Here is a 12521-nt window from a genome sequence, read left to right on the forward strand (position 1 = left end):
CATCCGGTACCTGTCAGCTGCCTCCGGAGTCCCGCAGGCCAAAACGGCCCGATAGGACTCCTTCTTCAGCTTGACGGCATCCCTTACCGCCGGTGTCCACCAGCGGGTTCGGGGGTTGCCGCCACGACAGGCACCAACGACCTTACGGCCACAGCTCCGGTCGGCCGCCTCAACAATGGAGGCACGGAACATGGTCCACTCAGACTCAATGTCCCCCGCCTCCCCCGGGACGTGGGAAAAGCTCTGCCGGAGGTGGGAGTTGAAGCTCTTCCTGACAGGAGATTCTGCCAGACGTTCCCAGCAGACCCTCACAGAGCGTTTGGGTCTGCCAGGTCGGACCGGCATCTTCCCCCACCATCGGAGCCAACCCACCACCAGGTGGTGATCAGTTGACAGCTCCGCCCCTCTCTTCACCCGAGTGTCCAAAACATGCGGCCGCAAATCCGATGACACGACTACAAAGTCGATCATCGAACTGCGGCCTAGGGTGTCCTGGTGCCAAGTGCACACATGGACACCCTTATGTTTGAACATGGTGTTCATTATTGAAAATCCGTGTCGAGCACAGAAGTCCAACAGTAGAACACCGCTCGGGTTCAGATCAGGGGGGCCGTTCCTCCCAATCACGCCCTTCCAGGTCTCACTGTCATTGCCCACGTGAGCATTGAAGTCACCCAGTAGAACGATAGAGTCCCCAGAAGGAGCGCTCTCCAGCACTTCCTCCAGGGACCCCAAGAAGGGTGGGTACTCTGAGCTGCTGTTTGGTGCATAGACACAAACAACAGTCAGGACCCGTCCCCCCACCCGAAGGCGGAGGGAGGCTACCCTCTCGTTCACCGGGGTGAACCCCAATGTGCAGGCGCCCAGCCGGGGGGCAATAAGTATACCCACACCTGCTCGACGCCTCTCACCGTGGGCAACTCCAGAGTGGAAGAGAGTCCAGCCCCTCTCGAGAGGGCTTGTACCGGAACCCAAACTGTGTGTGGAGGCTAGTCCGACTATATCTAGTCGGAATCTTTCTGCCTCGCACACCAGCTCGGGCTCCTTTCCAGCCAGAGAGGTGACATTCCATGTCCCAAGAGCCAGCTTCTGCAGCCGGGGATCAGACCGCCAAGGTCCCCGCCTTTGGCTGCCGCCCAGCTCACATTGCACCCGACCCCTTCGGCCCCTCCCACAGGTGGTGAGCCCATGGGAAGGGGGACCCACGTTTCCATTTCGGGCTATGCCCGGCCGGGCCCCATGGGCGAAGGCCCGGCCACCAGACGCTCGCCTTCGAGCCCCGCCTCCAGGCCTGGCTCCAGAGGGAGGCCCCGGTGACCCGCGTCCGGGCGAGGGAAAACTAAGTCCATTTATATCACTCATCATAAGGGGCTTGGGTGAGCCGTGCTTTGTCTGACCCCTCACCTAGGACCCGTTTGCCATGGGTGACCCTACCAGGGGCATGAAGCCCCCGACAACATGGCTCCTAGGATCATAGGGGCACGCAAACCCCTCCACCACGATAAGGTGACGACTCGCGGAGGGGTATATATATATATATATATATAGTAGTACATATACTATATATACAAAAACGACAAACAAAAGAGAGGGGAAGAGATCGCAGTAGATGCAAAATAAACCTGTGATTAAATAAATAAAGAATAAGCAGCAGATGAAAGATGTAAATAAACAACAACAAACAATATTTATTTGCCAACCCAACATTATGACCGTGAATGCACCCCTAACCCGTGCGACGAGTTAAAAAGTCTGACGGCATGTGGGGGAAATGAACCCTTCAGCTTTTCTATGGAACAAGATGGTGTCAACAGCCTGTCACTGAAGCTACTCCTTCACCCAGTGACGGTGCTGTACAGGGGGTGGAAGGGGTTTTCCATGATGACAGCAGCCTGGCCAACACCCGCTATTCTGCCACAGACGTCAGATCAGGCAGCTCTGCGCCCACAACAGAACTCATTTTCCTCACCAGTTTGTCCAGGAGGGGGGCATCTCTCTTGATGCTACTCACCCCAGCACACTCAACACCACATTAATTAAGAATTGGGTTGAGTTTATTGGTAAAATAAAGTTTTGAGGGCGATCCCGTACATATATATATATATATATATATATATATATATATATATATATATATATATATATACATTTTTTTTTATTATTATTATTTTTTTTTCCATAGTTTGGGTGGGGGGGCGACTTATACTCAGGAGCGACTTATATGTGAAATTATTCACAAATTTTTACTTGATCATGAATTAACACATTACTTACTTACTAGTATATTTGATCACTTCACGTTATTTTCACTTTAAACCGCATAAGGGTGCACTATGGCTGTGGAATAATTGGAGCCTCACTGACAATGAGCTCCATTCACTGACTTCCGGAGCCAGGAGATTTAATGATTTGGAGTGACAGATGATTCAATAAACTTGTTATTTATGTTATAGTTGTTTGACATATAGTTTATGTAGAGTAGCAACGTGTATGTTGTTAGACTTCAGTAGTTTCCGATTGTCTAGCGAGGCCGTGAAGTGGGGGAAGAGCGATCCAGGGCGCTTGCTTGGAGCAAACACACATTATGTTGAGCTCTTGTTTTGTGAAATAAATATATATATATCCCCGGATAAGCGGAAGAAGATGGATGGATGGATGGATGGATATATATATATATATATATATATATATATATATATATATCCATCCATCCATCCATCCATCTTCTTCCGCTTATCCGGGGTCGGGTCGCGGGGGCAGCAGCTTTAGGAGGGACTCCCAGACTTCCCTCTCCCCAGCCACTTCATCCAGCTCATCCCGGGGGATCCCAAGGCGTTCCCAGGCCAGCTGAGAGACATAGTCTCTCCAGCGCGTCCTGGGTCGTCCCCGGGGTCTCCTACCGGTGGGACATGCCCGGAACACCTCCCCAGGGAGGCGTCCAGGAGGCATCCTGATAAGATGCCCGAGCCACCTCATCTGGCTCCTCTCAACGTGGAGGAGTAGCGACTCTACTCCGAGTCTCTCCCGGATGACCGAGCTTCTCACCCTATCTCTAAGGGAGAGCCCGGACATCCTGCGAAGAAAACTCATTTCGGCCGCTTGTATCCGAGATCTCGTTCTTTCGGTCACGACCCATAGCTCGTGACCATAGGTGAGGGTAGGAGCGTAAATCGACCGGTAAATTGAGAGCTTTGCCTTTTGGCTCAGCTCTCTCTTCACCACAACGGACCGGTACAGGGTCCGCATTACTGCCGACGCTGCACCGATCCGCCTGTCGATCTCACGCTCCATCCTCCCCTCACTCGTGAACAAGACTCCAAGATACTTGAACTCCTCCACTTGGGGCAGGATCTCATCCCCGATCCGGAGAGGGCATTCCACCCTTTTCCGATCGAGGACCATGGACTCGGATTTGGAGGTGCTGACCCTCATCCCGACCGCTTCACACTCGGCTGCGAACCGTTCCAGCGAGAGCTGGAGATCACGGCCTGAAGAAGCCAACAGCACCACGTCATCTGCAAAAAGCAGAGACGCGATGCTGAGGTCCCCAAACCGGACCCCCTCAACGCCTCGGCTGCGCCTAGAAATTCTGTCAATAAAAATTATGAACAGAATCGGTGACAAAGGGCAGCCTTGGCGGAGTCCAACCCTTACTGGGAACGAATCCGACTTACTGCCGGAAATGCGGACCAGACTCTGGCATCGGTGATACAGGGACCGAACCGCCCTTATCAGTTGGTTCGGCACCCCGTACTCCCGAAGCACCCTCCACAGAACCTCCCGAGGGACACGGTCGAACGCCTTCTCCAAGTCCACAAAACACATGTGGACTGGTTGGGCGAACTCGAGGATTCTGCTGAGGGTGTAGAGCTGGTGCACTGTTCCACGGCCAGGACGAAAGCCACACGGCTCCTCCTGAATCCGAGGTTCGACCTCCCGACGGACCCTCCTCTCCAGCACCCCTGAATAGACCTTACCAGGGAGGCTGAGGAGTGTGATTCCCCTGTAATTGGAACACACCCTCCGGTCCCCCTTCTTAAAAAGGGGAACCACCACTACAGTCTGCCAATCCAGAGGCACTGTCCCCGATGTCCACGCAACGTTGTAGAGGCGTGTCAGCCATGACAGCCCCACAACATCCAGAGCCTTTAAGAACTCCGGGCGGATCTCATCCACCCCCGGGGCCTTGCCACCGAGGAGTTTTTTAACTACCTCAGTGACTTCGACCCCAGAGATTGGAGAATCCGCCTCAGAGTCTCCAGGCCCTGCTTCCTCAATGGAAGGCGTGTAGGTGGAATTGAGGAGGTCTTCGAAGTATTCTCCCCACCGACTCACAACGTCCCGAGTCGAGGTCAGCAGCATGCCATCCCCACTGTAAACAGTGTTGACGTTGCACTGCTTCCCCCTCCTGAGACGCCGGATGGTGGACCAGAATTTCCTCGAAGCCGTCCGAAAGTCATTCTCCATGGCCTCACCGAACTCCTCCCACGCCCGGGTTTTTGCCTCAGCAACCGCCGAAGCCGCGTTCCGCTTGGCCATCCGGTACCTGTCAGCTGCCTCCGGAGTCCCGCAGGCCAAAACGGCCCGATAGGACTCCTTCTTCAGCTTGACGGCATCCCTTACCGCCGGTGTCCACCAGCGGGTTCGGGGGTTGCCGCCACGACAGGCACCAACGACCTTACGGCCACAGCTCCGGTCGGCCGCCTCAACAATGGAGGCACGGAACATGGTCCACTCAGACTCAATGTCCCCCGCCTCCCCCGGGACGTGGGAAAAGCTCTGCCGGAGGTGGGAGTTGAAGCTCTTCCTGACAGGAGATTCTGCCAGACGTTCCCAGCAGACCCTCACAGAGCGTTTGGGTCTGCCAGGTCGGACCGGCATCTTCCCCCACCATCGGAGCCAACCCACCACCAGGTGGTGATCAGTTGACAGCTCCGCCCCTCTCTTCACCCGAGTGTCCAAAACATGCGGCCGCAAATCCGATGACACGACTACAAAGTCGATCATCGAACTGCGGCCTAGGGTGTCCTGGTGCCAAGTGCACACATGGACACCCTTATGTTTGAACATGGTGTTCATTATTGAAAATCCGTGTCGAGCACAGAAGTCCAACAGTAGAACACCGCTCGGGTTCAGATCAGGGGGGCCGTTCCTCCCAATCACGCCCTTCCAGGTCTCACTGTCATTGCCCACGTGAGCATTGAAGTCACCCAGTAGAACGATAGAGTCCCCAGAAGGAGCGCTCTCCAGCACTTCCTCCAGGGACCCCAAGAAGGGTGGGTACTCTGAGCTGCTGTTTGGTGCATAGACACAAACAACAGTCAGGACCCGTCCCCCCACCCGAAGGCGGAGGGAGGCTACCCTCTCGTTCACCGGGGTGAACCCCAATGTGCAGGCGCCCAGCCGGGGGGCAATAAGTATACCCACACCTGCTCGACGCCTCTCACCGTGGGCAACTCCAGAGTGGAAGAGAGTCCAGCCCCTCTCGAGAGGGCTTGTACCGGAACCCAAACTGTGTGTGGAGGCTAGTCCGACTATATCTAGTCGGAATCTTTCTGCCTCGCACACCAGCTCGGGCTCCTTTCCAGCCAGAGAGGTGACATTCCATGTCCCAAGAGCCAGCTTCTGCAGCCGGGGATCAGACCGCCAAGGTCCCCGCCTTTGGCTGCCGCCCAGCTCACATTGCACCCGACCCCTTCGGCCCCTCCCACAGGTGGTGAGCCCATGGGAAGGGGGACCCACGTTTCCATTTCGGGCTATGCCCGGCCGGGCCCCATGGGCGAAGGCCCGGCCACCAGACGCTCGCCTTCGAGCCCCGCCTCCAGGCCTGGCTCCAGAGGGAGGCCCCGGTGACCCGCGTCCGGGCGAGGGAAAACTAAGTCCATTTATATCACTCATCATAAGGGGCTTGGGTGAGCCGTGCTTTGTCTGACCCCTCACCTAGGACCCGTTTGCCATGGGTGACCCTACCAGGGGCATGAAGCCCCCGACAACATGGCTCCTAGGATCATAGGGGCACGCAAACCCCTCCACCACGATAAGGTGACGACTCGCGGAGGGGTATATATATATATATATATATAGTAGTACATATACTATATATACAAAAACGACAAACAAAAGAGAGGGGAAGAGATCGCAGTAGATGCAAAATAAACCTGTGATTAAATAAATAAAGAATAAGCAGCAGATGAAAGATGTAAATAAACAACAACAAACAATATTTATTTGCCAACCCAACATTATGACCGTGAATGCACCCCTAACCCGTGCGACGAGTTAAAAAGTCTGACGGCATGTGGGGGAAATGAACCCTTCAGCTTTTCTATGGAACAAGATGGTGTCAACAGCCTGTCACTGAAGCTACTCCTTCACCCAGTGACGGTGCTGTACAGGGGGTGGAAGGGGTTTTCCATGATGACAGCAGCCTGGCCAACACCCGCTATTCTGCCACAGACGTCAGATCAGGCAGCTCTGCGCCCACAACAGAACTCATTTTCCTCACCAGTTTGTCCAGGAGGGGGGCATCTCTCTTGATGCTACTCACCCCAGCACACTCAACACCACATTAATTAAGAATTGGGTTGAGTTTATTGGTAAAATAAAGTTTTGAGGGCGATCCCGTACATATATATATATATATATATATATATATATATATATATATATATATATACATTTTTTTTTATTATTATTATTTTTTTTTCCATAGTTTGGGTGGGGGGGCGACTTATACTCAGGAGCGACTTATATGTGAAATTATTCACAAATTTTTACTTGATCATGAATTAACACATTACTTACTTACTAGTATATTTGATCACTTCACGTTATTTTCACTTTAAACCGCATAAGGGTGCACTATGGCTGTGGAATAATTGGAGCCTCACTGACAATGAGCTCCATTCACTGACTTCCGGAGCCAGGAGATTTAATGATTTGGAGTGACAGATGATTCAATAAACTTGTTATTTATGTTATAGTTGTTTGACATATAGTTTATGTAGAGTAGCAACGTGTATGTTGTTAGACTTCAGTAGTTTCCGATTGTCTAGCGAGGCCGTGAAGTGGGGGAAGAGCGATCCAGGGCGCTTGCTTGGAGCAAACACACATTATGTTGAGCTCTTGTTTTGTGAAATAAAGAGCCGGTTACCAAACCCACGTCTTGCCTGGTACTTTGGTAACGCTACAATATAGTTATATAGTACGTAGATCTGTGGAATAATTGGAGCCGCAACTGACAACGAGGCTGACGTCAGCGGCGCACGTAGGTCCGGAGTCAACAGCTGGTTTTTTTTGTTGGTTTTTTTTGACACAGAGGATGAATATTCCAATGGATTCAATGATTTGGAGTGACACGGATGGTTCGATAAAATTGTTGTTTATATTACATTTATTTGATATATCAAATCTGACGTCAGCGGCGCACCTCGTTCCGGAGTCAACAGCTGTGTGTGTTTTTTTTAAAGTGACAAGACGAAGATTCCGATGGATTTAATGATTTGGAGTGACACGGATGGTTCGATAAAATTGTTGTATATATTATTGTTATTCAATATATAGTTTATATATTTTTATATGGGCGTGTGGAATAATTTGAACTGCAACTGACGACAAGTCCGACGTCAGCGGCGCGCCGCACACGTGGCGTTGTTTACTGAAAGGACGACAAATGCGATCGATGGATTTAATGATTTGGAGTGACACAGATGGTTTGATAAACGTGTTATTTATGTTATAGTTATTTGATTAACTGTTAATGTTACGTCAGGCCCGTTCTGAGCTCCTCATTTGTGTTTATGTCACGTTAGCATACCGTATCGTTTAGTCTGTTGTTGCTGGTTCATGTCTGTTCTTGGTGTTGGATTTTGTCAAATAAAATTCCCCCAAAATGCGATTTAATCTCCGGTGCGACTTAGATATACTTTTTTCCTCTTCATTGTGTATTTTATGGCTGATGCGACTTGTACTCCAGATACAAGCACGGTATATGGATTCTTTGTACCTCAGGCATATAAGTTTGGAGTCAGCGATGGCACCGAAGCTCCTACTACATATGGGGTTGTTCCCTGAGATTGAGATGAGAGTGAGTCATCAACAATTCATCCACTACAAATGTACACATGTACTGTATAATGCATAAGATGCAATGTTGCACGATTTGAAGAAGAAGCAAAAACAGAGTGCTATGTCAGTACGAAAACACTGCAACCAGCAGTGGTGATGTCAGTTGCAACTATTTAGCAGCGTGAAGACCAACAGAATGTAAGATAAGGCCTACATCCACGCGCATTGCTGCTAAAACAGAACGACGACAGGCATGATTATTCTGCTCAGTACAACACTGGCATGAAAACATGAGTTCAGAACCTTCTGATATACAGTATACATTCTACTATCTCTGTAGCAACACAATGCTGTGTATATAAACATTTCTTTAGCTGGGTAATACATCAGAAACACCAGTAACAAGGTCTTTCATCCGCACCCATTCCCCTCACACTCCAATAAAGGGGCATGGAACCAGATGAACGGCGACTATACAGTGTATTAGCTGTAGGGTCCCTATTTTCATAGACTGGTGCAAGGCCAGTCTCATTAACCATGTTTGGGAATCCGGGCATTCCGGCAGATCGAAGGCATTATCATTTACACAACCCCGGCATACCTGAAAATTTAGGGGCAGAAAGAACTGTACACCTTAGACCAGGTAAATGCAAATTTAGTTGCACCAAGGTTATTTTAGTTAACAAAAATTTATGAAATCACTTTATTTAAAAAATATTTTTAAGGAGATACAACAAAAACAAAATTGTTATAAATAAACAATGGAAACTAACTAAAATTAATGCATTTTTTGTTAAATTAATAACAAAATGATGTTTTAAAATAAAGATTTACATGAAAACTATTTTGAACTAACCTACACTAAGTACCAAATTAAAGGTATTAGAGAGGATCTTATTTAGAATTTATTTTGTAATATTTCTCAAATTTCTCCCCACATACCAATGCATTATTTTGTGTTTGTAGTGTTTTGCCACTTGTACCATTTCTTATTAGCAGCTTTGTTTTGTGTAGTGTGTGTGTGTGTGTGTGTTTTGTTTGCATATATGTTTGTCTTCTTTTCGTTTGCATCTTTTCTTTTTTTTTTGCATCATTTGGCCGTCAGCAGCGCATTCACACCTGATGGCCATCGTACTCATGCACATCGCGAGACGTCGCTTCCCCAGTAATGCCACAGACTTGTGCCATATCATCAAATGAACACATAATTAACTTGCTGTTTCTTAGTATCCTAAATGAGCGATTGAATATGATTTCAGAATGGGGTTGAGTTAATGTGAGGAGGACGCTTGCCGCTATTGACACCCGTAAGGCGGCGGGCCCTGACAACATCCCGGGTCGTGCGCCGAAGGACTGCGCTGGCGAGCTGTCGGGTGTTTTCACCGCCATCTTTAACGTTTCCCTGCAGCAGGCCATCGTCCCTTCGTGTTTCAAGGCTGCCACCATCGTTCCTGTGCCAAAGAAACCTGCGCCGTCCTGCTTCAATGACTACCGTCCCGTGGCCCTGACGCCCATCATCATGAAGTGCTTTGAGCGGCTTGTCGTGGTGCACATCAAATCTGTTCTTCCCCCCACCATTGACCCTTTCCAGTTTGCGTACCGTGCCAAACGATCCTCTGAGGATGCCATCTGCTCTGCCCTCCACTCGGCCCTCACCCACCTGGAGAGAAAGGACTCATATGTGAGGTTGCTGTTTGTGGACTTCAGCTCTGCCTTCAACACCATTGTGCCGCAGCGACTCATCTGCAAACTCGACGAGCTGGGCCTCAGTACCTCCCTCTGCAACTGGCTACTGGACTTCCTCTGTCAGAGGCCTCAGGTGGTGCGTGTTGGTGACAAAATCTCCGCCAGCATCACGCTGAGCACGGGGGCCTCCCAGGGCTGCGTGCTCAGTCCACTGCTCTTCACCCTGCTGACACATGACTGCACTGCGACCTACAACGACAACCGCATAGTGAAGTTTGCTGACGACATGACTCTGGTGGGTCTCATCACGGGGGGCGACGAGACTCGGTACAGGTCGGAGGTTGACCTTCTGACCACGTGGTGCAGGGACAACAACCTCCTGCTGAACGTCAACAAGACCAAGGACATCGTTGTTGACTTCCGGAAGGGTCAAGCAAAACACCAGCCGCTGATCATCGACGGTGCTGTGGTGGAGAGGGTAAGCAGCACCAAGTTCCTGGGGGTGCACATCAGTGAGGACCTCTCCTGGTCGGCAAACACCGCGTCACTGGCAAAGAAAGCTCAGCGCCGCCTGTACTTCCTGCGGAAACTCAGGCGTGCATGTGCTCCTCAGGCAGTCCTGTCTACATTCTACCGTGGCACTATTGAGAGCGTCCTCTCCAGTTGCATCGCCGTCTGGGGTGGTAGCTGCACTGACCAGAACTTGAAGGCTCTGCAGCGCATAGTGAATACGGCTGGTAAGATTGTTGGTGCTTCGTTCCTCTCCCTGAAGGACATTTACACCTCCCATCTCACCCGCAAGGCAACTGCAATTGTGAGTGATGTGAGTCACCCAGCTCACTCTTTGTTCGACCTTCTGCCCTCTGGGAAGAGGTACAGGAGCCTGCGCTCCCGCACCACCAGACTCGCCAACAGCTTCATTCTCCAGGCTGTTAGGACCCTGAACTCGCTACCCCCTTCTGCGTAGCGTGCTGCACTTTTGCGCTATTTTCTGGAATGTCTGCTGTACGCTCACTTGCTCCTTTTTGCTCCTCTTATTTGTTTGTTGTGTTATTTATTCGTTATTTATTTAGCACGCTGTTGTTTTACTTGATTGTCTATTGTGTGCCATGTCTTGTCACCGTGGGATAGCGGGGAACGAAATTTCGGTTTCTTTGTGTGTCTTTGGCATGTGAAGAAATTGACAATAAAGCTGACTTTGACTTTGACTTTGAACTATGCAATGGCACCAAAAACTCTGATGAGGTAAGCCAAAATTTCAAGAGGCAAGTCCACCTAGCCATCACACCACAACACGGACCCACTTCAAAGTAAAAGCTTACGTAGGCAGTTCCATTGGCATCATTGCATTAGTATGCTTTTCTTTTGCAGATAGCCTCTGAGTGGGTGGCGTGTCCCGTTTTGAGCATGTTTGCAGCTTCCTTGACATGTCTAAATGACAGCGCAAACGCCAAATAAACTGTTACCGGAGGCAGAAAAAAGACCCTCTTGCCAATTTGAGGTACCACTCAAGGATTCATATGAGTCTCACAAAGCGCAAAAGAGAGTTTGAACAAGAGAGGATAATGTGGCTCATGTGAAGTCCTGATATGTGGCAAAAAGTCCCAGTACGCTAGAGAAGTGGCAGTAAACTGTATTGTTGCGTACTGGCACACTTAAAGCACTGGATACATCTAATCATCCATTCTCTATAGCACTTGATCTCATTAAGGTCGTCTTGAGGCAAGACAGCTTTGGATGAGAGGTTGGGTAACCCTAACCCTAACCCTGGACTGGTCACCAACCAATCAGAACCAAGTACCATTCACAATCAAGGCCAATTTAGAGTCTTGAATCTATATTTTGTGGAATTAAAGTTTTGGAGAAAGCCAGAGTAGAACATGCCCATTTCATAGTAAAAGGCTAGATATTTGGTTCCAACCTGACTCTAATCCACAATGCTGCAACCTGCTGTCCATTAATCAGGGCATACAAATGAAATACAGTGGAGCCTCGGTTTTCAACCACAATCCGTTCCAGAAGGCTGTTCGAGAAGTGAATCGTTCGAATTCCGAATCATGTTTTCCCATTACAAATAATAGAAAAATAATTAATCCGTCCCAAGCAACAAAATAAACCCGCCATTTTTAAGCATTTTTTCATTTGTGCATTTTTGTCCGATGGTGCAACTGCAGTGCACCGCCGAATGCGCAACCGTAGCGCGTCACCGACCGCGCAACTGCACTGCGCCGGTCGCATTATTGTGACAGAGCGGTCGCTAAAATTGAGAAAATATTATTAAAGTCCTAAAGAACTTTCCAAAACTTAAGTAGACCTCAGTACACAGGGAGCTTAATTTGGTCCGATTGCGCAACGCAGCGCGCCACTGTCGCATTGCTTTAGGAGCGTCTTTGTGTTTTAAGATGGCTTTACTGCTTCCACTTGCTTCCTTTGGAGGCATGATTAGAGTTGATGCAATCCCCAGAGTAACGAGAATGTAATAACGAACGGAGTCAGTTGGCATCTGGTCCTCTCGGCTCATCTCACGAGGTTCGACAACTGAATTTCGTCCGACACCCGAAGCAAAAAAATCTCAAATTTTTTGTTCGAATACCGATTTGTTCGAGAACCGGGACGTTCGGAAACCGAGGCTCCACTGTATTTTTAGTCCATTGTATTAATACAAAAATGTACAAAAAAGCACAAACGTCCACAAATATCAATGACCACAGTCAACGACTCTCGATTTCCCACCAAATTTCATTGAATGAAAGAAATCTAGATTAGTC

General features: G+C 49.4%; 1 protein-coding gene across 2 annotated transcripts in view; it reads right to left on the reverse strand.

Annotated features, from left to right (window-relative positions):
• Positions 1-12521, reverse strand: part of shank2b (SH3 and multiple ankyrin repeat domains 2b) — a 262152-nt gene that overhangs the window by 200464 nt on the left and 49167 nt on the right. The gene's annotated exons all lie outside the window — the stretch shown is intronic.

The sequence above is a fragment of the Syngnathus scovelli genome, chromosome 4, assembly GCF_024217435.2.
Source record: "Syngnathus scovelli strain Florida chromosome 4, RoL_Ssco_1.2, whole genome shotgun sequence".
NCBI classification, from domain to species: Eukaryota; Metazoa; Chordata; class Actinopteri; order Syngnathiformes; family Syngnathidae; genus Syngnathus; species Syngnathus scovelli.